Source organism: Aulostomus chinensis, chromosome 14, assembly GCF_037954235.1.
Source record: "Aulostomus chinensis isolate RoL2024-O1b breed Wild chromosome 14, RoL_Achi_v1.0, whole genome shotgun sequence".
Taxonomy (NCBI): domain Eukaryota; kingdom Metazoa; phylum Chordata; class Actinopteri; order Syngnathiformes; family Aulostomidae; genus Aulostomus; species Aulostomus chinensis.
In genome coordinates, this window is record NC_141333.1 from 9,613,361 (window position 1) to 9,640,968 (window position 27,608).

At 42.7% G+C, this 27,608-nt stretch overlaps 1 protein-coding gene across 6 annotated transcripts in view; it reads left to right on the top strand.

The window, feature by feature from the left end:
• Positions 1-1,684: 1,684 nt before the first annotated feature.
• ptprsa (protein tyrosine phosphatase receptor type Sa) overlaps positions 1,685-27,608 on the top strand; it is a 227,397-nt gene continuing 201,473 nt past the window's right edge. For 2 of the 6 annotated variants that reach the window (XM_086223445.1, XM_086223447.1), the window contains exon 1: positions 1,685-2,240. The gene's annotated coding sequence lies outside the window, so the exon portion shown is untranslated. The remainder of the gene's footprint in view (positions 2,241-27,608) is intronic. The other 4 variants (XM_086223451.1, XM_086223448.1, XM_086223450.1 and 1 more) reach the window with 4 other exon arrangements.

Sequence of the window (27,608 nt, forward strand, 5' to 3'; positions counted from 1 at the left end):
TTGATGAGATTTCCACGGGCTACCACCTTTTACACCTTAGCAACAGGAAGGTGGGCTCTCAGAAAGTAACACGCATCTAAAAATATACATTTAACAACTCTTTCCTTGAGCGGCAAGTGGTTGAGGCTGCTCGTGTGGTGTGTGTGCACTTGGCTTTCTCATTCCTAACCAGTGCTCACATTGGGGGGAGGAGGTGCTGGTAAAGGTGTCAGAGGTCAGAGGGTCGTGTTCTGGCTGAGGAGGCGTGACATGCGTAGTTTATGGGAATGTGTATGTTTAGGTCGTGTTCTGTTCACAAAGTCCTGCATGTTCAAGAAATACACTATAGATGTCAGTAGTGAGAAATGCATATCAGGCTTTCCTTCTTGTCTGTGAGACCAAAGTCAGGGCTAAGAAAGTCTGTGTATGAATAAAGCTTTGGGGAATTTTTAGGTTTATTTTTATTTTTTCTGTGTGTTTTCGCAGAACTTGGAAATGTGGAAATTGGAATGTGTTTGTTCCTCTCAAACTCACTTTCTGGGTTCTGAAAACAGGGAGAACGCATTCTTGTGGGGTCCGATTGTGTTTTGTGGGGCCACAGTCCCCGCCACACCCAAAAAATAGAATTGCCTCTTTTAAGGGTCGAAGTTTGGATTCAGGATTGGGTTAGGAATCATATCCTCCTTGGGTTTAGAGTTCGACATTTACTTGTCATGGTTTGTGTAAGTGGCACTGATAGGAATAAATGTCTGTCACGAGCCCCTGTTAATATAGGAATACAAGTTTGTGTGTGTGAGTGTGTGTGACTATAAATTGATGGAAGGATCCTGCCCCTGTGGCAGCATATTTGCAACAGCGAACAGAGTAAAGGAAAGCAGCTCTGCCACTTTAAATATTTGATTAAGTAAAACCTAAGCTGAGGTTGATTGATTAAATGCCTGCAGCCTTTTTTTCCCTCCCCCTTCACTTATTTCAGCAAGCAGCCAGCGGGAAAGTAGGGATGCAGAAAATGCCTTATAGCTTGTTCACCCATTGTGTTGAATTTTATGCATATGAAAATGTATGTTAATTGAAAAAAGAAAAGTCTGCTCTTTTTTCTTCCTTTTTTTTTTTAATCCACAGGACTAAATTGGATTCTTTAGTTAAGAATTACATGATTGTGACGTTCAGGACGTGGCAAGGTGGAGCTTTATGTGTATGAATCAAGAAAATCTCTCAAACAGTGAAAGGAATTGCCTGTTTACATAAAAACAACTGCATTTCTGTATTAATCGTAACTCAACATGTATGACTTGTTCAACACGCTTTAGTTGCAGTGGAGCACAACAGGCACTGTGAACCTCGCCTTTTTGTGCCGATAAGACATGATGCTTTATCTTTAAGATGCCCCAGCTCCACCGGGAGGAGGAGGAGGCTGCTCTGCGTGTATTGGTCCGTTTCATGCTGCCTTTACCTCCCTTCTTATCCCGGGTAAAGGCAGGCTGACGACGCTACTGGACTGAACCTTCTGCGAGGCGCGGGGGAAAGGCATGACTTCATCACGTCAAGTGAAGCGCTGCAAAAAATATCCTCCCGCGGCAAAACCCCGCAGCCCCGCGTTCCGGCTAGTTTTGAACAACCAAATAAACTTGTTTTCACGGGTCAGCAAACAAACGGCAGATACTTGTGATCAGGCATTTTATGGTTCCTTCAAATTCTGGATATATGCCATAAAATGAACAGTATCGAGTTTGTGTCTCCAAGTCCAAATATTTCAACTATTAATTTCTAGCTCAGTGTGAGTGTGTGCGTGTGTGTGTGTGTTGGCGCTAATGGCAGCGTGCCATAAAGGAAGAAGAGGGAGATTAGAGGAGGTGGGGGAGAAGATGGAGAGCCCTGTGTGTTGAGGGGTGGCTGAAGAGGGAGGGCCGAACGCATGACATCATTCCCTCAGCTTCTCTGCGCGGACAGAGCTCTGGTTTCTCCAAGTGCGCACGGCGGCTGGTGCTGAGGGAGCGACTCCTCCTGCCGTACCCAGACGCGTCCTGAGCAACCTGCGCTCCTGGGCTGGATTGTAAAAAAAAAAAAAAAAAAAAAGAAAGAAAAGAAAAAAAGAAATCTGTTTAACCCGGCAGAGGAACCCGTGAACCCATCCTAACTGGACCTGTCGAAAGGAGGCACACTTTTAACACCATCCCGGGGATTATTGCTGGTTTAAATCATGAAGATGTGAGGGTTTATAAGCTGAGAAGAAACAGAGAGGAACTCCGAGTCTGCCGAAGGTATGTAGCCCGGTCTCATGTCTCCACTCTTTGCTCCTACTTTGTTTCCACTGTAAATCTGAAGACTGAAATGTTCATCGCCACATGTCCCTTTTGCCTGGATAGAATTTATAATGAGAAGAAGAATAAAACAGTCTGCATTTGTGCATTTGGGGTCCTGGTCATGCGTTTTTCTGCCCCGTATCAGTACCCGCAAACAGACATGCAGGCAAGTGCCCAAAGAGGGGCATCGTTTCAGAACACTGCAAAGAAGCTTGCGAAGAGATTTGCCTAAGTGATGCCCGACTGTCCCACACTCAGCGGGAGGGAGAGCTGCCTCTGCCTCCGCAAAGCTGCTGGTGCTGGTGCTGGTGCCGCTGGTTGCAGAGAATCTCTACGCCTTGAAAAAGAGGGATCCGTCACCCTGAACGATGGTCATCGCAGGCACGGATTCCCTTTCAGTACCCCCCCCCCCCCCCCGGACTTAATTGCACTGGCTAGTTAACCCCCCCCCCCCCCCCCCCCCCCGGAAAAAAATGTGATGGAGCTGAGATTTGAGGGTTTGTTTTATGATTCTTCGGCTGAACGGCTTTGTACCATAACGCATATTTCTGAATCATCTTGTGTGTGTGTGTATCCATATAGCAAGGGGGGATTGAGAGAGTGTGTGTGTGTGTGGGGGGGGGGGGGGCTCACCAAGTCATCCGTGAGATGCTCAGAATTGGAATCCAATGGATTCGGGCACTTGCGGTTCATGTATGCATCGATCGCTTATGTCTTTTTCGATCAACTCTTTCCTCTCAATCCCTCTTTCACCTCTTTGTGTGTCTCACCGGAACAAATGTGAGGCTGCAGGTTAACACAAGCTGGACTTTTAGGAATACCGAAGCGATGCTTCCAACCCCAGGAATGCGCTTTTCCTCTGCGCTCCCCGTTGTTCATGCCGCGTACAGTAAGAGTTGGATTCATTTCGTGGTGCGCCACTCCAGCGATCCGGAGCCCCGCTGAGGTGGAGTCAGCAGCAGTGACACTGACATTTTGGTGATGGTGATGCCCTTGTTGAACGCCTGAGACAAGTGAAGTGCTTGTGATTAGTAAGGCGTTGATTCATGATCAGCGACGTATAGATTTTTTTTTTTTAAAAAAGGTTTAAGGTTAAATCAGTTGCAACTTGACGATTAACTTTGCGGTTGTTGTTTTTTGTGTGTGTGTGTGACGTGCCCATCATGTAAAGAGGGGACTCCTGATCGCTTTCCATCGCGATTTAAAAAAAGAAAAAGAAAAGAAGAAAACGTCATGGTAAAGTTTTTTGAAAGATGCGCGACTGATCCCAGGCTCGTATTTGTGTAAGGCTCTGCTTCTGTTCGAATCAGTTTTGCGTTCAAACTGATTCGGTGGTGGATGCTCCATGTTACTCTCTCCAGCTTTGATCGCTATGGGCGCATCAGGCGTCTATAAAGCTCATAAAATCCGGAGCAGAGAACAATATCACCCCCACCGTTCGTGTAGTTGAAAGAAAATGGCTTTATTCATTTTTTTTCTCTCTGTAGCAGTGGTAACTTAGTTATAGCTCTTTATGGTGCCAGGAAATGGCTCACAGGCTTGCGGTGCAATGTAATGTAATCAAATTTATGATGTTGCTGTATTACAATTCCCTGTTGTGCCCCCCCCCCCCCCCCCCATCCTCAGAAGAACGCCCAGGAGCATCAGAGCCGGCAAGTTACATCCACCAGTGGATTGTATGAGAGCGTTCACCTATAGCCCCTCACAAAATAGTCCTCCTCAAAATGATATTCATACTTATACCACAAATTTATTCTGGCAACCAATCATACGCTTCTTGAGTTTTGCATTTTTCATATTTCATGCATATATATATATATATATATTTTTTTTTTTTTTTTTTTTTCCCTGTTACAATGGAAAGTTTGGCCTTCTGCAAGGAAGACATTAGAATACTGAGAGCCGACAGTGGAACAAATTATGTAATGCATAAGATGGCGTTTACACACAAAGAGACACTCTGAGATGTGCATTCACTCCCATTTCATTTGTGATGCATCTTTTGATACACAACAGCACCCCTGGGATTTGAAGCTACTGTTTGTAAAATGTTAATACTTCAGTTTAAATTATGATTCTCGGGCCCGGATGCTTGAGCCTTCCTCTCAGTATGAAGATGAGGTGCCACCCTGTCATCAATACAACAGGAAGGAGTCACCCGCTCTGCTGTCTCAACAAACAGGCCAGAGGAAGGACAGCCATTACTAGAGTCCTTCTCTCAGACTTAATGGGCTGGATACATTTTATGAAGCGTCTCCTCGTCCAGGGTTTGTTCATGGGGCAATCAAATAACCCGTGTTGGACATGCATGGAGGCCAAACACTCTCCAGTGTCTTGGTTCATTGCTGGTTTCTACTAAAGATCAGAATGGGGCCTGTTGGGGCCATTTTGAAGTTATTCAAAAGAATTTCATGGACGAGGAACACCCACAGAATAAAATATGAGGCTGTCACCATTTGAAGAGATCTTCTGAGGTGCAAGGTGACCCCTTGGGCTGAGCCCGCTCTTTTTTTTTTTTTTTTTTTTTTTGGATTATTATTATTCCTCTTTCTCACACCACTTTCATTTTCACTCACTGGCTCTCTTAAGACATTTCAAAATGTTTAAATTACATTTTCAAATTACAATATATGAATATATGAAGCCTGTTCGTGTGCAGACTGATGGGTCATCCTCTAGTTGGGTGGCTTTTGATAATGACACTGACCCCAGGCCCTTTTTTTCCAAGCAGGATTTCACCGTGTGCACGTCTTAAGTTGACATCAATCATCCAGCAGCCTCTCTGTATGTATGAGATGGGTGATTGGATGGCATGTTCCAGCATCCGTTGTTTTCTCCTGCAGAAATACACCTCAATCATGCTCTCCTGTCACCAGCTGGGCAGTGAAGATTGTTTCAGGCATGTGATAGACCCTCACCCGCCCCCATCCCCCCCACCCCCTGCTGTTAAAAATGGTTGAAACACACAGCTAATGCACACATTGACACACTAACACACACAGACTCACACACGCGTGTGCGCTCATATCTTTATTGCATTTACAAGATGAGTTATAAGTCACGTTGTGTGTAGCCTCTTTCCAGACCAGCTCGTACCAACCTGTGTCCTTTCTTTATCTTATAGTGGAAATAGATGCAAACGGCTGACAGAACTGTTAAAAAGAACATAAACATGTAAATCTAAAGGAGTCAAAAGATATCTGATCATGAGAACACTTTATGGAGAGCTTCACCCGTGTGAATTGCGGCAGTCCTATTACCAGGAGAGTGCTTGATAGTTGTCACCTTCACATAAACAGCAGCCTTTTCTTTTCTTTTTTCCGTTTTTTTTTTTTTATCTCATCCCAGCCTTTGGCAAGAACTTGAACTTATGAGCAGTGAATATTCAATATCTGAATATCCCATTTCATTTCATCCCCACCTCCACCACTCCAGCCTCATGCCAACACATGAAGCTAATCTGTTTTCAATACATGTAAACAGTCAGGGTGCATAAAAGCAGCAAAGGGTCGAAGATGCACCAGTAGCTGGCACTGTAGAGGTAATTTGCATCGGGTTAATCATGAAAGAAGGGGGGGGGGGCACGTATAATGTGACGGAGCACTTTTTTGTTCTCAGCCTTCTGTCCAACGGTGCCATATTCTCCGGTAAATCTTGTCAGGAAGCATATGGTCCTCAAATCCATATGCAAATGAGTGCTGGAATATTTTAACAGGAGAGAAGGAAATTGTCCTTGTGCCTTTTTCAACGTCATTTCAAATGGCTCGGATATAAGCTCTTTACAGGAAGCCTTGACTGCCAGAATGAGGGCAAAAAAAAAAAAAAAAAAAAGCACCATTCACTTACTTCCATGAACATGATGGTCTTGTTTGGACCCAACAAGGAGCTTGACACTTTAATGGCTTTGATGTGTACAAGGTTTCCTGGTACATGCCTAGATGTCAGGAAGAAGGAAGACATGCAATCCAGGAGTAATGCTACATTTCTCCTCCATTCCCTGGAAAGCAAGGAAGACCACTGGCTTAGAGGGAACCGGGGAAGTGGGGGGGGGGGGGGGGGTAAAAGCTTCAGGGCACATCTCTCCCTGTCAAATATTGTCATCTTTAAAGCAATGTTTAATCATGACTGTTAGTCATATTCCCAATTAAAACAATGATAAAAGGTTGAGGAAACAGGGGGAACTTTCTTGTCAACTCATTCTCACTCCCAACTCATAAAATGCTAATGCTTGGTCAGTGGCTTTTTACATCAAACTGCATCATAGGAATCCCCTAGGCATTGTTTTTTTGAGGAATGCAGAGCTGTTTGCAAAAGATGGAATGTGATGTCACCATATAGGAGGAAAAATGTAGGCAGGCAGGGAGGTGGATAGGGGAAAGAAAAGTAGGACTTTGCACCCAGAAGCTGGTGTTTGTGCTCTATATATGCAACCAGGAGCGATTTGTGAGACTTTGCGATGTGAGTTATTGTTGTAACCATGGCGGCAAAAGTCACATAGATCTGCAGGAAGTAATAAATCAAAGCAACAATGTTTTCCTAACCTTAACCAAGTGATTTTGATTGGGGGCGGGGTGTCTAATCGGACCAGATGTCTTCTAGGTGACATATAGAACTGCAACAAGTTTCCTACGGTGTCATACTTTGAAGAGGATATTCATAGCTTGAAGGGCTTCTGAGCGATCCTCCATGTTTGACATCTTCAGAATGAGACTGTCGGTTTTTTACATTTGCTTCCTGCTCTTCGGGGTTCACTTTTTTTTGTGTTTTTTTTTAACATGCCTGTACAGTGAAGGGAAAAGTAATATTTTCGTGTCTCATTTTCACTGTGGAGAAGAACACTTCATGATGGCAAAAAGAGCCTTAGTTCAGGTTCAAGCGGCATGTTAAGTGTTCAAAGGCTCTTTACTCAAGGGTAATTGCAGCAGAACAATGTGTGTGCAGAAAACCTGAGGATATGCCAGCAAATAATGTTCAGGTGTAATCTAAAATACACACTCAGGACAGATCAGTTGGAGGGCCAAACCGGGGGATTACCTACAATCTGGCATACATATTCTAGAGTTTAAAATTGAATGGACACATTTTATGATTTTTAATTGAATGTATTTTAAGATTTTTTTTTTCCTTGATAACAAACCATTTATTGAAAATTGTTCTCTAAATCAGATTTTACAATGAATTTGATATTTAGCGTGAATACATTTAGTGGAAAAATACTTTTTTTTTTTTTTTTTGGTGTTACACAAACAACAGGACAGAGTGCTTCCTGCTAAAAAGACAAAGAATTCCACTGTGTGCTTGTAACAGTTGCACTTCGGATGCATGTGCTGTCCGTGGCAGTCCAGCTGAATGCCGCCACACTGTTTTTCTGCATGGAACTGCAGGGTGGAAGATCCTGAAGGTCAAAGGAACATTTCACCTTCTCCAACCCCTCCCCCCCCACCCTTCACACCCTTTTATGTGAGTATGGGTGAATGTTTCCCACCATAGTGGTGAGCGGGGGCTGATGAAAGTGCAAGTCTGCGAGGATGATGCATCTCAACAACGGCAGGAGAAACAAAATGCTGTCTCGCCTCTTTACTACTATCCTGCATCATAGTCAAAGGCATCACAAAGAATGAATGATTCATCCAGTGTCTTGGATAGCCGTTTATGTTTAATTCAGATTGCACTGTAAGACGTCATCCGGGGTTCTCCTGTGGTGGGACAGGGTGGATTTTCCCTGAGTGGGTAGGTGGTTGAGTTTGCTGGCGAGGAGAAGGAGGTGTAGAGGATTTCACACGATGGCAGGACTGAATTAAGACAGAGGGAGGAGAGCATTGGTGGTGGCCTTGAACATTTCATCTGCAGGCCCTAATAAAACCCTCACACGCCAGCATTGATCTCTCCCAGAATAATCCATTTAGACTGAGCGTGCCTGGCCATGTGGGGCCTCTTCAATTATTAATGGCAGAATGCTGTGCAAGCTTCCATTGGGATGCAACAATGTGCCCCGGTAAACCTGTGAACTGCGGTTTGCATAGGAGACACTGAATGCAGAGAAGAAAATGGGATGGGCTGGAGGGAGAGCTTGCTGGTGGGGTTGTTAGGGGGGTGGCTAGGGTTGACTCATGGGTTAGGAAAGTTACACCTGCTTGGGTTAGGGTTTCGACATCCTCTAGACAATCGGTTGGCCCTTTCCTCATGAATAGTACAGCATTTTCCCTCCTTTTTTTCAGTTTAAATGTGTGTGAGATGCATGCAGTTGAACGTACAGTAAGACTGGCCCTCAGTGTAGCAGTGCAGCGCGTGAGCAGTGTTGGATTAGGGTTGCCCTCAGTAGCAAAGATGTAATGTAGCATGTGCACAGGCTTCAACTCCAAAAGCATTTCTGAAGCTCAAACACAGCTTGGCCTTTGGTTGCATCCAACACATCCAGACTTGCATGTACATTTAAGGGTCATTGCTGACATTCACCCAAATCAGGTTCCTGTGATTTGCTCACCGTGCACTTAGAGGGTGTGTGTGTGTGTGTGTGTGTGTGTATGTGTGTGTGTGTGGCAGGGAGCAGGTGGACGGGGACTGTTTTCTAAATTCTCCATTTGCTTGATTCATGACAAAAGTTTCAAAGGCTCAGCTGGAATTATAACATCAATTATCAAATTCAATGTGATATGATCTGTGGTTGTTCAGAAAATGATTCAAAGTTTCTCTTGTGGATATAAGGGATTATATAGGTTGGCTAGAATGTAATGACTTTCACTGTCTAAAACCAGATTAAACACAACAAGTTTCATAAAAAAAATACACTCTACGAAACATTTTCATCTAAAGTCTAAATCTAAACTGGAGTGATAATAGAAAACAGGAAGGAACAGGGAGGGTGACTGGAAGAAAAGGAAATGAAGTGATGAGAGTAATGAGGTGGAAGTAAAGATGTACTAGAAGATGGGAGTAGTAGTTTCAGGAAGGGGAGGAGAAACAATATTAGGAGCTCAAAAAGAGCAGACGAGGAAAGACTAGCGCAAGGGAGTTGACAAAAGACTGATGATTGACAGCCAGGAGATACAAGATGAAGAAAGAAGGCAAAGAGGATGAGAGGGGGGAGGGGGTGGGGCACTGATGAGTAGGTGAAAGAAAAGTCCTGAGAAATGCAAAGGAAAGGAAATAAGTGATTAGCATGAAGGGGGCAAGTGGGAGATAAAGTAAATGACGGAGAGACAAGCAAGGCAAGGTAAGGAGGCATGAAGAAGAAGAGGAGAGTAGAATTATAAATGAGACAGACAGGAAGAGATGACTGGAAATGAGGCCGGAATAGATGGATAGGAAGAGGGTGGAGGATGGGACCTTTTTAAAGCAAGTCATGAACAACTATTGATCATGGCAGAGTTATGGTTGCTATTGTGCTAAGTGGAGACATGTCAGCTCTACCGCCGATACACTTTATCATTATTTCCTCTGCTGTCACCTGTTAATGTTGCGCTTTGGAAAACAACACAAAGTAGTCCTCATTTACTGTTAACTGCAAAAATTGTTTTCAGAGCAAGTTTCTCCACCTGTCACTGGCGAACGCTCCCATCCTTTTCCCTCCTCGCTGTAGGAACTGTAACTTTAGCGCACAACACCGTGCAGAATTGCTCTTTGCAGCAATGAAACCATCGGCGCTACTTATCAAAAACTCCTCACCGTTCTTCTCGTCTATATTCCACAGTTTCTCCCACATGGATCTGATAAATCCTGACTGATTTGTTGTACCTGGTTCATTCTCTTCACCACTGAGCTCAATTCTTGTAATTCCCAGCACCTTGAGAGGCTTCCCACTCACTTCCTGCTGCAGAATCTGAATTTTTGATCAGTAGAAGACAATTGGAATAGAAATTGTTATCTTTACAGCTGAATGATTAGGTCCGGTTTATGGGGATAGCCAACATTTCACAAGAAACGTTCATTTTAGTTTCATTTGGATGTGAAAATGTCAAAACTTGACTAACGTAGAATACTGCTTCAAAGTCTGTACAGGCTGTTTAATATGTACTTTGCAGTGTAGGAAACTGTCCTCTGTGTACCAGCTCTAAATGAATGCTGCCTTAGACACAAACCACATTCACAACCCAAATTCTCTACCATTTAAACACCACCATTAGTTGAATTGAGCTGTTAGTTCAGTAGAGCAGCGAGGAAAAAAAAACCAAGTAATGGCTCCATACGTGCTGTGTCCAGTCTAATCAGATGGGCTAAACGGTGTAGCGACATAGCTATTAGCTAATGATAGCATACCAGCAGATTTCAGTTTAATTAGTACAGGACCTTATTTTCCTACTTCTTGTCGTTCTGTGAAGCCGCCACCAAGGATTTATTGTTTGTCTGCAGCCATTGATTATTGGTTTCTAGTAATTGTTTTGCCTTCGCTTGATTAACAAACCTGTGTTTTCTCCGGAGGCTAGCTCAATAGCAGCCTTTAATGGCAGGACCCCAGCCAAGCTCCTGCCACTAACCTGGTATTTGCAGCGATTACAATAGAAAGTAAAGGGAGGAGGGGGAGAGAAGAACAACCTTCTTTATTGATGAGTTTAGTTTTGAGGGGGAGTATTGTTTCACAACGGAGAGAACGCAAAGTTCATTTGTGAAGGTGTAAGAATGTTTATTGAATGGTTCCACAGTCAAATTATTGGCTGGCCCCTCTGGCTGGTGCCTTCAGGGGCTCCGTGTTGTTCTGGATGGTCAATGATGGATGCAGGAGTTCAACCACGACGTTACTGGAATGTTAGGAATTTGACCGAGAGAGGTTCAGGAGACATGATCGTACATCCCAGCTGTGGAGGAGTACATTTTAGGAGGAGAGCTTTTTTGGAGCAACTTAAGGTCATGTTGAAGATCCGGGATTTGGATGAAGTAGGTTTAGGTGACAGGTTATGTCCTCAGTTGTCATCCTGAACTTGTCATCCCCCGACGCCTCCACCACACCCTGATAAAAACAGTTTCAGCAAATGTTCCTTTTCTGAAGTGTGCCACTGAAGCCATTTCTGGCCTGGGAAACAACTCTTGAAGAAGTGGAACACTTTGATCGTTTATTTTATGGTTGCATGTTTGTTTTGTATATACTTACTATACTTAAAGGCATTCAAGCTCATCACTCTGCTGTATTATTTAAAAGAACGACGACGTGCCAAAAATTCGGGAAAGGTGACTTGACAACTTCAAATCTGCTACCGGTTACTTTTGTAGCTTTGGTAAAACGGTCGCTTCGTGCTGTTGGCTCAAACAGAGCAAGAAAAGGACCTGAGGGAAAAGAAGGAATGAGGTCTGCTTAAACTTAATTTATTTCTGCTGTCGCTTTTGTTGGGTGAACAGTAAGTGACAAATGCGAGCCGGTTGTTTATGAGGCCTGGCTAAGTGCTGGCAGGGCTGCTTTCCTCTGAGGTAGTTGGCTGTGTTTAATTCATGTCCTTGGGAGGTGCATTGCTTTGTGGCGTAGTGTGTGGCAGCCCGGCTAATGAGAGGTGAACCAATCTGCTGCTTCGTCTCCATCTGCCTCACTTCTACTTTTTCTCTTTTTTCTTTTTTTTTTACTTTTTGTCCTCATTGTTCTGAAGATGCTCTTTTACATATCCCTTCAAACGCTGACGCCGGATGTTTAAAAAGCAGGAAATGCACAACAAATTTCAATCCAATCGACTCCCGTTTCTCAGGAAATGGAGAAGCCGTCCGTCCATCATTTCCTGCCACATAAATCAGTCGGACCTTTGACAAACACCAAATAAGTCTGCCGATTATTCAAAGCTGTCCCGTTCATCACTTTGATTCATCTTCCCGGGGATGCCATACATGTTTCTTCCCATGGGCTGCCCTCTCTCCCTCCTGCATGCGCACACACACACACACACGCGCGCACACACACACACACACACACACACACACACACACACACACACACACCGCAGTGATTGAAAACCTTTTTGTAAAGAAAAGCAGTTCAGCAGCAGAAGTTGCCAGACTGTGAGCTTGGAGATACTCAGGAAGACAGACAGCAGAAGGACAGGGTGAGTTGAAATGTCGACCCCTCACCACCTCAGCTCCACTACATCCTCAACGTTCTCTTCTCCTTCTGTATACCTTGGCAAATTGCTGCTTTTAGTGACATGAAGGGGGAAAAAGCTCTCTGGTTATCTGCCTGCCTCGTCCTGTTTCATGTCAATTAAGTAAATTTTTTCGCTTCTGTTCCTTGTCCATCATTCTCCTTGCCTGTCTACCCCGCCTCCCTTTCACTGCGCCCCTGATTCTCTTTCTTGCCTCCTGCTTTATGTCTTAAGCTCTCTGTCTGCCTCTCTCTGCTTCTTCAGTTCAACAAGATCCCATTCCCTGCTGATTGTCTGTGTTGTTCCTCCTCTCCTTGTTTCTCCTCATCTCATTATTTGCATTTCCCCACTGTCTCCCCCTCTCCTGACTCACCTGCATTGCTCTCTCCTCAGCTCTGACTTCAAACATTTTATGAGTTTATTCTGCCAATTATGAAAAGAAAAAAAAAATATTGGAAGTCCACAAAAGGACTGATAAATGATGCCACAAATGGATAACATGTTTATTTAGAGGGATTTGCACGTGCGGAATATTTTGAAATGTAAATTATTGCATGTAACTACAAGTCACCATGGAAGATTTTGACTGCTTGTAAACAAAGAAAGACGATAACGTGTATGACATGATTCATATGGTTTAAGAGGACCACGGGGGTTCTTGAGGAGTTGCCAGGGGTAAAAAAAAAAAAAGGATATGAGTTTAAATTCAGAAGCCTTTCAAGATCCAATTTTTCACCAATCTGGAAAAAAAGTCATGATTTGCACTCAAAATATGTAGGGGATGGTGAGGTTCCACCTCAGGTTGCTGGTCTGGACCACTGCATCCTTTCACTGCTACACTATGGAACATGCCAGTTTGTGTGTGGTTTCTGAAATAAAATCAAATTATAGTTAGAATCACATATTTTGAATAATAATTCAAGGAAGAGGTCCTGCAAATGCATAAGACGTCATAGCTTACATGGTAGAAAGACCAATAAAGCTGAATATCTGGTCAACGAGACAGAGCTTCAGAAGAGGAAAGGCTTTATGGCGCTATTGTTGCCTCCACCACTGATCCCAAGGAGGAAGACAAGAGCTGCAGATGGCAAATGCACTTTAAAAGAAAATGGCTCTTATTCAAACAACCCAGACTGTAGACTCTGATGTAATTTATGTTGAGTGCCACAAACCAAAGTGCCATGGAGTTTAACAGCAGAACCTCAGTGGTTGTCATCTTCGTACCTCTGCAAATTACGCAAACATCTGTCATTGATAGCAATGGTATTTGTACTGCCGGTCCAAGCCCTGTTGTTGCTGTCAAGAAATTTATGTTCCATCCCATTTAGCAGGTAAATGATCTGACAAAACAAAAGCATTAATCGAACCTGTGTGTCCCTGCGTTATTTCACTCTTGTTCAAGCTGTAAAAATATGTCTGCCCCCCCCACCCACCACCACCACCAAAAAAAAAAAAAAAAAAAAAAAAATAGTTCAGTGTCTGTCATGGGACCCTATATACTGTTACTGGGTCAAATGCCAGTTCCACTTAAGATTGATAGTCACCTGTCATGCATTTTTCAAACCTGTGAGTGCCTCCTCTTTTTTTTATTTTTTCATCTCCCATTCCCCTCTTCCACCCCTCCTTCCCAACCACCATGTCCTGTCACTCTTGAGTTGTGGCTTTGACCTCTGGTGCAGTTCTCCACTAGCGCCCTTTGTTTTCATCTATTTTTCTTAAAAGCGATTATGACCATCAGACAGGCCCATTAAATATTTAGCAGACCTCCGGCTGCAGCTTTCACGAGCTTCACAGGAATACACACCACAGATGTTCAAAGTGTCCTTCTCCGCAGCAGAGGCGTGCAGATATTTCGAGGGGCAGCGCTCATTTAAATAAAAATCTACCACAGCACACCAGGCCTGTATGTTTGAAGAGGGGTGTGTGTGTGTGTGTGTCTTCATAATGTATGCACGCTGCTTCCTGCATGTGTATGTGTGTATGAGTGATCCATGTATAATATTTAGAGAGTTGTCCTTCAGATTTGGCTTTCAGTCACTGATAATAATAATTTTTAAAAAAAATTAAAATATGCATGCAAGTACTTCTGCAGGAAGAATATGAATGATCAGTTGCTTGAGAGAATAAATAAGCTCCTCTTCTACTGATTGAACTGAAGATAAAGACATTCTTGCAGAGTAGCCTCACTAGTCACCTCTCCCTCCCTGTTATTTTCAAGAATGATGCTGAGTTCTAAATGATAGCATGCGCCTGTAGAGAAAGTCAAATGTGTGACTGTTTTTTTCAGGCTTGTCTCTTCCCGTGTGCAGGTATTAATAAGGTGTAACACTTCAGACGAAGCCGAGATTTGAACAGATAATTGGAGGTCTTCTTACTCAGGGATTGCTTTTAACTCCCGTTTTGGTCAGTATTCACTCATGTTCCCTATTCAAGTTAGAAACTGCTGATCAAAATGCTTCCTTGATCAAAAACAAGTTAATAGGCAGGAACATATTTTCTTTCTTGATTCTATGGTGTCTTCACACCATAACAGAGCACTGTTATCGTAGCTGTTGTCATTATAAACCGCAGCCAGGGGTTTCCGTGTCTTCCTCAAGGATATTTTGCCTGCACTAAAAATGAAATATGATCTGTCAGTTCGGAGACTTCCAACAGGATGTTCACCCTGCCACTTAATTAAATTTTCTTGCAAGCTGTAATATGAAAGTTACTCCCAGCCAAAAAATGTGTACAGGATTTAGAATATGCTTCAGCTGGTTTACATTGGAGCATTTTCTCATACCTAGTTTTCTTTGGATAGTTTATCCCCAAAGTCCAGAGAGGTTAGATGAATGAGAAGGTAAATTAGGATTCCTGTGTTTGTATATGGTAGGTCAGTCATAGACTGGAGACCTGTCCTAGATCAACCCATGCAGCATTACGGTAAATATAAAGGCGTTAATTCATGTCTGTAAACCACAAGGCAGATAGTTTTAACTTTTCTAAAACAAAGACCATTCAACACTTAACAACGCACAAAGCTCGTATGAATGATATTCAGAGCCAATAGGTAGCATGGAATTTCACAACTTACTCAGTAGAAATTAAATTCCACTCCCTTCACTTTTGATGTGTGTTGTTGATACAGTTAGGCTAAAATAGCGCAAAGAAAATACTGCAGGTCAGTGTAAAGCTGGAACAATAGCGGCCGGGGTTTATGGATGGAAGGATGGATGGAAGCTAGGGTTCAGCAATCCACTCTATTTCCCTTTTCTAATGTCCAGTCATGTTAAATGGAGATCGGTGATTTATGCATCATGCTCGCACCACTTAGCGGCACGGTGGTGCAGTGGTCAGCACAGGGTCTGTCTGTGTGGAGTCTGCATCTTTTCCCTGTGCCTGTGTGGGTTCTCTCTGGTACTCCAGCTTCCTCCCACAGTCCAAAGACATCAAGAGAGGACGAGGCTGATTGATACTCTAAATTGACTGTAGGTGTGACTGTGAGTATGAATGGTTGTTTGTCTCTATGTGTTGGCCCAGCGATGGACTGGCGACATGTCCAGGGTGAACCCCGCCTCTCAACGAAGGCTGCTGGGATAGGCTGCAGCCCCCCTCGCAGTCCTCAACAGGATAAGAGGTAGAAAATGAATGGATGGACGCTAGCACTGCACATGCACCTCGTTTGTCCTCATTAATGGCTAAAGATGTAAAATGCAAGCGTGGCAGCACGAGGTTGGTCGGTGGTTGCAAGATATTTAGCAAAGGTTCCAGATTCACTTCACGTAGTAGAGAAAAGGAGACCCCTATTAAATTCCTGTATTCCTCTTAAATGTTAATAGGCAATCCATTCATCTTTGGAAAAAAAAAAGATTGTGATCAGTCCATTCAATCGCTCATTAACAATCTGATCGTCAGTGGGAACAAGCCTAATGGAAGCATGAAACCTCATCCCTGTGCTAACTTGAATTAAGTTTCATCATCATCTATTTCATGGTTGTTAGACAAGAATGCAGTAACTTGAATTTGAAGCTGTTGGACGGAAACCTTGTTTATTAGATTTAGTCAAAAGCTCTTCAAATACTATTATAATATAGGGTTTTGATATTTGTAAAACCCACAGACAAAGTTTGATGAATGCTACAGATTTATTAACAAATAAATGGAGGAATACTAGTTGAAAAAAGTAATTTCTGCTTTTTTTAATGATATGTCATCCACACAGATATTATAATGTTTAGATGAATTGTCTTGCAGTATACTGATTACTACTGTAGTGGGATATTGTGAGAATATGGAATTGTATTTATTCCCACCCCTGCTTGTCTCTGGTTTTGGTCATTTGGAGCAAACTGGATGAATAGTTTAAGGTTGTAAAAGTCTTGAAAAATTGGATAAATAAATAAGATCAGCTTTAATACTCAATGGGCATTTTAATGCTTCGATGCAGAGATTATATTTCAGTGGCAGAGAGGAACGTATTCACACCGCACAGTAACCTGTGTGCTCGTTGAGGAAAGTAGCCGTAGTTGGGAGTGGATATTTGAGAGTAGAAAGTGACAGGCTGTGAAATGTGCTGGTAGAGGCCAGCCAGTTAACCCCCCCCCCCCCCCCCACACACACACACACACACACTCACACACACACCACACACACACCACACACGCACCCAAACTGTAGAGGTCTCTCTCTGTTGTGTCCCCTCTCTGAGTCTTTGCCTAATGGGTGATAATGAAGAGGGCAAAATTTCAGAGATGATATATGCACGTCCTCTACTGGACACACACACACACACACACACACACACACACACACACACACACACACACACACACACACACACACACACAGGGCTGACTGCCCTTCAGAATACCAGGCCTGACATTAATCTTTAAATGACTGTTGCTTCTTCACCAAGACTTTCAATCCATTAGTGGCTATGTCTTGAGATGGAGAGAGATTGCCGGGGAGGAGAAGGCGGGGAGGATGCAGGAAGCATCTGTGGGTGGGGTGGGGCGGAGCAGAGAGTGCGACAGAAAAAGATGATGTCAATGATAATGGGGGATGAAGGTAGAGAGAGTGAGGGAATGAAGGAGAGACAGAGATGTTGATGCAGCAGCAGCAGGAATGTACAGTATTAGAGACACAGTGATAGAGGGAGAGAGAGAGGGAAAGGACATTGGTCTTTTTTTTAAATCCTGCCCAGGTCAGCTACTGTACTCCTGTAATACAAAACACACACACACACACACACACTTTGTCCTCAACAGGCAAAGTCAGACAGAACAACTGTTTAAATCTGACAAACAAATCCTAACTTTATATCGCTTTACTTACTTTTTCTAAGCCACATCTTTTTCTCACTGTTCCGCTCCTTTCTCCCATTTTTCCCCCCTCTGGACCTCCTTTCCCCTAAACCTGTCCACTCCCTCCACTTAATTTCTCAGTTTATCTCTTTATTCACCCTCCATGTTCTCTTCTTTCATCCCACCATTTGTGAAACTTTTTGCTGTGGTCTTTCCTTCCTCCTGTTCTCCCTCATGCTCTGCTACAACCCCCCGTCCTTTCTTTCTCTCTCAGGTCCTCCCTTTTTCACCTTCCCTCCCTGACTCATTCTCTACTCTCCATTCATCCCATCTCTCCTGATCCCTCCCATACTTTCTCCCCTCCCTTCCTTCCATCCTCTCATCTTCCGATCCCCTCGTCTCCCCTCCTCTGCTCCTCCAGCGGTGAGCTATAGTGACTCTGACATCATTACCCTTGTTGTGACAGGTTTCATTTGTACCCTGTGGACCTATACATCAGCCTGACTGATAGTCCAGGGCCCGGGGCCAGTGGAGCCCCGCCCAGACTGGGACAGAGTAACAGACAGATTGGCCCTAAAAACCACTCCAGCTTTGGTACCACTGCATATTTTTCTATTGCTTGTTCTGATGTCAAACTCAATGCTGGTCTGAAAACGCCAGTCTTGCCCAAAGTAACAGTCTGAGACAGATTCTTATGAATAAAAAAACCCAGAGCGAAGAAGAGAAGTACAGATATATCAGAAAAGCACCGTTTGATTGACAGTTGACCTCGGTCCTTTACCGTAACCCGAATGAGTGCTCAGAAGCTAAATGGAAACAAAATGAAATTAATTAAATAGGACATTTAGTCTTCAGGTCTTTTTTTTCTTTATGTAAGAGTCTTTCACAATAGGTTTCATAGTCATTTCCACCGAGTCACTCACCATCATTCAACTGAAACATCTTTCAGTGACTTTTTACTGATTTTTGTTGTTTATGTTGCATTTATCTTTCAGCGACCATTTGCATGTAAAAATTTGAAGTCTGTGTCCAGTTACATCTCAGATACTTTGTACTTTTATACAGTTTGACATGAGTGGTAATCTATCTTACCCCTGTTCCTCAAAGACCGGCGTTTGGTCAACACCCCCTGATGTCCACGGCCCATGTTGAGGGTTCCTCCTCTGCGTCGCATTGTTGTGTCTCTAACATTCTGATCCATTTCAACCAGCAATGCAGGACTCTGTCCCACAATTTTTTATTCTGTTTGCTCCAATTTGTTAATTATCTAATATTCTTTGTATGGTTACGGTTAGGGAATAGCAGCGACACCGTGTTACCTGGTTGGCTAATCCCTTTTCGTCAAAATCCAAAGATGAGGGATTTGAAGGGCGGCATGGTAGTGCAGTGGTCAGCGCTGTCGCCTCACAGCAAGAAGGTTCAGGTTCAAGCCCCGGCTCAGGCACAGGATCTTTCTGTGTGGAGTCACCATGTTGGAGCCTGTGTGGGTTCTCTCTGGTACTCCGGCTTCCTCCCACAGTCCAAAGACATCAAGAGGGGACGAGGCTGATTGATACTCTAAATCGACCGTAGGCGTGGCTGTGAGTGTGAAAGGTTGTCTGTCTCTATTTGTTGGCCCTGTGATGGAGTGGTGACCCATCCAGGGTGAACCCCTCTCACCTGAAAGCTGCTGAGATAGGCTCCAGCCCCCCGCAACCCTTAACAGGATGAGCGCTAGAAAGTGGATGGATGGAGGGATTGAAATCTATCGGCTTGCCCTCTATGTTGTCAAGTGATGCAGAGGGGGTACCCTCAGTGTCGGCTGTGGACGTCAGGGGGAGTTCACCAAATGGCGGTCTTTGATGAATTGGGGGTGAGACCGCCCTGGGAAATCATATTTATTGTCTTGGTGCTCATGGAGATCATTGAATCGATAATGTCCACAATTACGCCACATATGTAGCTATAAATACACAAGGTCATGATAAAGGTGTGTTTCTAATTAAGTTGTGTTTTATGTCATGTAACGTTTTGGTTAGACCCTGGGGTTGTTTAACAAGTTTCAGGTCATTTAAAAGCTTCTCTCTTTTTTGCCACAAGAGAAAAATCATTCTCTACCAAAGCAGTGTGAAAAAAATTACAACACAATAAAACATAAAAGACTCAGAATACACACAAAGTTCCAAGTCTTTTTTTTTTTATTTAATTTAAAAAGAAAGTGAATGTATCTCAAGCGATTGCACAACACCTCACAATATAATACAAATATAATTATGTGAGGAAAATACCAATAAAACAGGCCCTGCGTGTTAGCAATTGATGGTCTCCTTTTTTCTTAAAAAAAAAAAAGACTTCCTACTCTGCACTCATCAATAACACAGCCACACTACTTGTGAGGCCCACCAGTCAATCATAAGCCATATCCATGTCTGCAGCCAATACATCAACCACACTTTCAGACAGCTCACAGTCCCATTGATCTGCGGTCTTATTAATGTGTGGCTTATGAGCTGGCCGGCCGGCGTCCTTTGTGGCCAAACAAAAATGAATCCACTTGATTGTGAAGCTTTTAATGGCCAAAGTAACCTGTTCATTCACAGTAGAGCTGATCTCAATTGTGTCAATTCAGCTGAAGGAAAGGACCATCAGGGCAGAATCAGAAGGGCTCTTCATTTACAGGTAATTAAGGCACTTGCCAAATGTGAAATGTATGTTTTTTTAAGTGGTGGAATTGTGCTACGTAAAACTAAGCAGCACTGCTAACATTGCCTGGATTGTGTTTTTGTCAGTGGAGAAAAACCAAAGTGTAGCGTTACACTAAAAATCTTTTTGAAATCACAAACTCTTGAATTTTAATATATTATGTTCCAAATGAGCTTTTTTTTTCCTTTCCCCTAAATGAAACCCTTCAGATGTTAAAACATGCGCTCAGGAACTGAAACAATCAAATGAGCTCATCAGGTTTTAAGTACCAGAAATGACGGTGAACATGTTCATCTGCACGCGTGTTCATTGTGCTGTGCTGCTTCCAACAGGGCCATTAAAAATAAAAGCTAGCTGTCTCGCTCTCCAGTCAATACCCTACACTCACCGCCGCCATAAAAGGAGTTGAGTGCAGAGATTTTTTTTTTCTTCAACTGTACACTCTGCAATGTAGCCTTGTGGTAATAATGTGTGTGTCAGTGTGTATGTAACCAACTGCGTAGATGACATGTGTGTAGATAACCTTTTTTTTGTGAGAATGTACACACTAAACCTCTGTTTGTGTGTGTGTGTGTGTGTGTGTGTGTGTGTGTGTGTGTGTGTGTGTGTGTGTGTGTGTGTGTGTTAAGGAAGCAGACTGACCTCACAGAAAGGACATTAATCATTGTGCTTTTTTTATTTTTTTTTTTCACACCCACTGTATCATGGAGTGTGACTTGAAGCTTGATAGATGGCACGACTCTCAGCCTGGATGCTAAGAGAGAGGCCACAGCCTGTTGACAGGCCAAAGACCCCCTTGAACACGTTTTCAAAACTTAGTCGTGTATAGAAAACCATTGATCAGTCATATGATTATGTTTTTGCTGTTACTGGAACATCTTCAGAAAAGTGGTTTTTTTTTTTGCCTTATTAAATACATTAAAATGGCAACAACCAAGTAAAGTGAATGGATCTTTTTTTTCCCTCCAAAATCGACTTTTTTTTTTTTTCAATTTAGCCATCACCCTTTCCTCATGCAACACCTCAAGAATGTTCATAAAAATATATTGAGACAGTAGCAGGAAGTAAAGGCATCGCGAGGAATTTTAAATAAACCAGAAAAAAGAAAAATAAATGTCTTCCACTCAACAAAAACAGATTATCTGACACGTCCACCGTGATGGCTTGAGTGGTGGGTCAACATGCACACCCAGTGTCATAAATGGAAATACCTTGTTTTGTACTCTCAGCCTCTGTGTCCCTCCGCAAGTGAAGTGGTAAATAATGAATCAAATACAAGATAGAGGGCATTTGGGTTGGGTTGCCGGACCGTCCATTACTCCTGTTAGACCCTCCTTTGGTTTTGTAGCACCTGTTGCTCCTTGGTGTTTGATGATTAATAATGCAGAGACAGTATTAAGTCCCCCTTTTCTCTGGAGTGAGAGGAAAAACGGGGACAAGGATGAGATATGGGAGAACAAGAGCTATGTGTGTTTTTGTGTTTTGAGGGGACACACACATACATCTGGACTCTAGCATAAACCTCTGGCTCTAATTCCCTCATATGCCTGTGTCATCCTCCCTCTTGTCTCTCAGTAACTGCTTGTGTGTCATTCAACTAACCTTGGTGACAGAGTGGAAGGTTTCTTGGCGCCTGCCAGTTGCTCTTGGCACGACAATGCAAGGAAATAAACCTTTCATGATGAGGCTCTTAGCAGATGTCTGATGAACAGCTCAACAAAAGTTCCATGTCCCAAGGTCACAATACCTTTTTCTGGGTTTTTTTGTGAACGGTTTTTAGAATATGTGCGACTATGAAGAATCAGAGTTAGAAATATGAAACCAGAGATACAAAAGAGCAACGTATTGGTATTTGTCTTGGTGGCCCAGGTGCAGTGCAAAAAGCAAAACAAAAGGTCAAATACAGAGAGGCATGCGTTGATGCATTGTGACAAACCGTCAAGAGTCAAGTTGGTGCAGTGAAGAATTCGACATAGAAAATGATTTTGAAGTAATTTGTTTTCTACACATTTTTCTTTTATCACAAAAGAGCTTCGAACTGAACACTGCTGGTGGACACGTGTATGAACACAACCACGTCAAGTCAAGTACTTCCCGTAGAATTGTGACCCGCCTTAATTTTATAGGTTAATACATGGTGACAGACGCTTATGTCAATTCAGACTGACACAATTGATGCTGACGGTGTGGGTCGACGTGTCCTGAGAGCAGAGGAACGGCTGCCTAGATTCCCAGGTACAGATGAAGAATTTTACCCACGGGATGTTTCAGCCTTGAACATAATCGAGCCTGTCTACTGCCAAGGTGGATGGACTGCTCCAAAGAGATCTGAAACAAGGTTAGAATGTGGAAAGCATACCAAACGCTGGAACTACCCAAGGAGTAGAAACTAATAACATGCTAGGATTAATTGTGTGTTGTCATCTTAAAGATCCTTATAGAAACATAGTGTAGTGGTATAGAGCTCTATTCATAAACTGTCACTGCTTTTTGGCTTTACTGTACGAGACCAGGTTGAATCCAATCAATAAAATCCTGTCTAGTTTTTTTTCCCTAAAACATTGATTTCTTCAGTGTCCAACATCCCCACAAACTGAAATTATAAGGGGAAATTTGGCACCGTTTCCCAAAATTATAAATATAATCTGTTAGTTTTCCCTGATCCAAGGGTGGAATTACTTTCTGAAAGATAAAGGACCATTGGGATTGTCAAATTTTCACCTTTTGATAATTCTTGAATCAATCAAACATATATTTGCAAGCTTCTTGACCTGGATAAATACCATGTTCCTCCATTGATCTTTTTGGCTGATTCACAGGCGTCAAGGGGGCCAGTCTATTAATTTGATTGAAATGCAGTAGCTGGTACGAGGTGTCAGAAACGATGGTTTTAACACCTATGGTGATTAATCCTCATTCTCACCCCGTGTGCCACTCTGTAGTGATCACACCTGAGTATCCTATCAGGTATGAGGTGGCAAGTATGCGGAAAGCTTAAACAGCCTCTTGTGAAGGCATTTCTCACAGTGACTCAGAATGTAAATTGGTCAGGCTCTCAAACTCAGATGAATCAGTCCACTGAGAGGGGAGGGCATCAATGCACTCTTTGGCATTGACGCACAAACCCACACACACACACACACACACACACACACATGCATGCACTCACATTTGAACAAACCCATTCACACACACACACACACACACACACACACACACACACACACACCTTGCTCAAGGTCAGGCAATTTTGGCAAATGGTAAGATAAAAGTAAAGCATCACTTGGAGTAGTCTGAGATAAAATCAAGCTCACATGAAACACAAACCTTGCTTTGTATTTAGGCTATTTGTGTGTGTGTGTGTGGGTGTGGTTGTGTGTGTTTCTATTTTGTGTGTTTTTTTTTTATCGAGATCGTTCTTTCTTTTCATGATATTGAGACAAATTGCATTGTGGCCATGAAAGCTACTCTGCTGATTAACTCTTTGCGGATGGCTTTCCATCTGTTGGCATTTGATGTACGACATCTTTGTTAAGGCTATACGGTCGAATGCAATCACGGGCCCTTTCATTGCAGGGGCCCCCTCAGATTGCCTGCTCGTTCTCGAGGGAGGCCATCCTTCAGAAAATATTGACTGTTGGACAGTGAGTGCCTGTGTGTGTGTGTATCAGAAGAGCTGCTTTTGAGAGAAATTGCAAATGCCTGTGTGTGTGTGTGTGTTCATGTGTGTGTTGAGTCTGTGTCCATGCATTAAAAGAAAAAAATAGGAGAGAACCACTCAGAGGGCAAAGGTCACTCCCCTCGTAAACGGGATAACGGAAATCCCATTTCACCCGATACATTGTTCCCAAAAGCGCCGGTTGTGCTGTGTCTCCTCAGCTGACAGGCTGCACACGCCTGAGGAATCGCTGAGTACTGAGGAGCTGCAGCTCACCTGCTGCATTCACACCAGTATTAACAAGATTCCCCAACATTTGAACTTCAAGATTCAGGATTTTTGTCCTTGTCTGTAATATTTTGTTTCAGGGCTGACATTTTTGAATTTTGAGCTGATGAGGAGGTATTGGTATGGCTAGAGAAATGTGCAGTATGTTGGTGTATGCTTTTTTGTTTGTTTGTTTTTTTAAATATGGAATTGTGCGTGTGGACTGTAGCTTGAATTGACATGCGCTGGACAGAAGTGTATGTATGTATGTATGTGTGCTGGGGGGCTGCCTGTGGGTCTCTCAAATTTCTCCTCAGGGAGACAGTTTTATTCTGTGTATGAGGAAAAAGGCTGATGTCCAAGTAATGGCACTTTCATGTCCTAAATGGTAAAATTTCTCTCTCCAGAACTTAAAAAAAAAGTTGACAGAATGCAGTATTGAGATCCCAAATATTCATTTAGGCTCATGCAGCACCTCACTTCTCCCATGTTTTTGCATAGTACAATGAGAGACGGTGGTTACAATCGTTGAAATTTGAGAAAGTCCAAATCACGGGGTAAAATGGAGTTGTGATGCAACAAATACTGGACTTTTTAACGGGACCCAATGTGTGTTTGAGTCCCGTTTACAGGAGAGTTTTTACAATATACCTAAATCACAATATTTCCCTTAACTTTAAAGTTTTTTTTTCCAGCCCAAACTTTACAAATACCAAAAAATACTATTTTTCAACAGCGTCTGTCATTTCAAGAAGCTGTTGTCAGTGCATAACGATAAAGTGAAATGTTTAAACCCCAGAACGCCATTAATACCCATCAACAGCATTGTTGAGTGTTGCTGAAACCCCTGATTTCTTGTGTCAGCTATGAAAAAAAAAAAACTGATTGTGAATTTCCACATAAAGTGATGTTAAGAGGTTGTGGTCATTTGATGGATTTCTCTGTGAGAAGTATCAGGAGTTTACCTCCTGTCATCTGTTTTCACTCTTCTGGTGTATTTCGAACACCAGTGCTGATTGTTAAACCGCTCTAGAAGTCTTAATATTCTTATTCGTCCATTTTTAAATGCTGAACATGGTTAAAAATGGACTCCGTTAAAAAAAATAGTCCCACTGGACTTGGGATCCAATGATCCAAAGGTGAAAGGTAATGCTCTGCAAGCCAAAAGCCATCATGGCTCCTGAATAATAGGTCCTCTGGGTCCGTGACCTTGTGACTACTTCCATAGGTCACACTTGTCTTGCAAAGTCCCGTGCTGATACTAAACTGACTATCAAGTGACAGTAATGTGAGGAGTGTCAAGGGTTAATGTGTTGTTGTGGTTACACAAGGTTCAGGTTAGGTTGGTAATGCAGAAAAATGGGATTTAGATGAGGTTGTCTTGGCTTAAAACAGAGCAGGAACATTCATGGGAAAGTTTGTACGGATATATAATCCAAATATATTCCTATCTGGAAAGGTTAATGCATTATTATTGGCCTTTTTTTTTTTTTACATTTTGCCTTTTTTTCTTTTTAGCTACACTTTTTTTTAATCCTACCTACTTTAACTTCCTTTCTTTTATTGTTGTCCTGCTCATCTAACATTTGTGCAGCAGTCTCTTGATCAATTTTCAGCATCCTGCCATTTATCAAGCTCTCGTAAAGTCCTTTGAATTTTATTTTATTCACATTTTTCATCAGTAAAATTGCATATTATTGGAAATGTTTAAGCTGCGTTTCATTGAGCTTTTGTTAACCGAGACTTGTATCTGTCAGGTTCAACTAAGTATGTAACTTGGACACAGGAGAGTTTCTATCAGTCAGCATTTGCATAATGTTCCAGTCATGCCAGCAATCAAAAAGTTTATCATTGATTTTAAAGAGAAAGAGCTTCTCCAACTGCTCATGTTCCTCTATACCTGCTCTCTCACTGAAATACTTCACAGCATGTAAAGCACATCTGTGACCAAGAGGCCAGTACAGTTAAAGTGAAGTGGAAGGAGTTTCAGTTTCTTAGATGAAGCCCAAAACAGCTGGTGGGAGGTTTTTTTGTCTTGTTTTTTTTTTTTTTTTTTTTTTTTACAGTCGCAGACATTCGCTAACACATTAATTCCCGCCTGTGCTATGAGCTTTCTGCTTGAATGACAGTAATTATCACTTCACTCTTGACATGGAGGCATCAGCACTCTTGATGTCTTTGTTTAAACCTAAGCCTGAGATGTGTGTGTGTGTGTGTGTGTGTGTGTGTGTGTGTGTGTGTGTGTGTGTGTGTGTGTGTGTGTGTGTGTGTTTATCAAACTCAGGAAATCCATGAAAGTTGTCTCATAATCCTCTGAAGGCAGTTTTCACCTGGTTGGGACATTTGTATCTGCCTACAAAGAGGATTTCCAAGTGCATTTCTGTTTGCATGATTAAAACAAAGAAGCTTGCCACGTCGCTACACACTCATGTGCAACAGCCTCTGTAAAGAAACTTCATCTCATTTTGTTACTACACTGTAGGAACTCTTTTGTTATAAATGTGTTTGCCAAGTTCCAGAAATATTATCCGTTCATTGAAACTATGATTTCTTGATTTTCCCAACAACTTTCGGGCAGTCAAGTAGGTTGATCGTACAATTTATTTTTGTCTCTCCAGAAGCATAATTTAACCTGAAAACGAATCCAGATTTCAATTATATTTTTAATCTGATTGTGAAGCAAGCGTTTCCGTCAAAAATAAAAATCCCACACTTAACCTCAGCTTTCCGACCAGTTATCAGGTCCATCAATCTGGTGTCTCAGGAGGAAGGTTAAAGCAGGGCTGGACAGGAAGACAAGGTCACCTCTCAGGATTCCAGTTTTGGACTGGAAACGTGGCGTACTATGTCATGTTGCGCCTCCTCCCTGCTCCAGCTATGAGGGCATATGGGGGGGGGGGGATCAAGGTCTTGCCCTTTTTAACTGTGTTTCTCTGCTCTTGGGTAACAACCCCAGGGGCAGATAATAATGGAGTAATCCTCTTATCTGTTGCTGCTTCCCTCACCCTCACAGATCATTTTTCTTCTGCTCCAGTCTATCATTCCATACTGAGCTGGCACAAGGCGGCATGTTTTTTTTTTTTTTCCCCATTTGACTTTTGTGCAATCTGACTCAGTTCAGATTACACTGGTGAAACGCAATGAAATCCAGAACTTATACAGCAACTTTCAAAGACAAATCAGAGGGTACTGACACTGTGCTGTATCAGTATCTGCAGGCCTCTTACACCTCTTCAGTCGACTCATTAACAATGTTTATTTCATATTTCACACCCTTGTCCTCTGGAGAAACTTATATTTTTTGGGAGTTGTTAGCAGGTAGAAAGCTTTATTAAAATCATCAGAGAACCTCACTGACACACACACACACACACACACACAC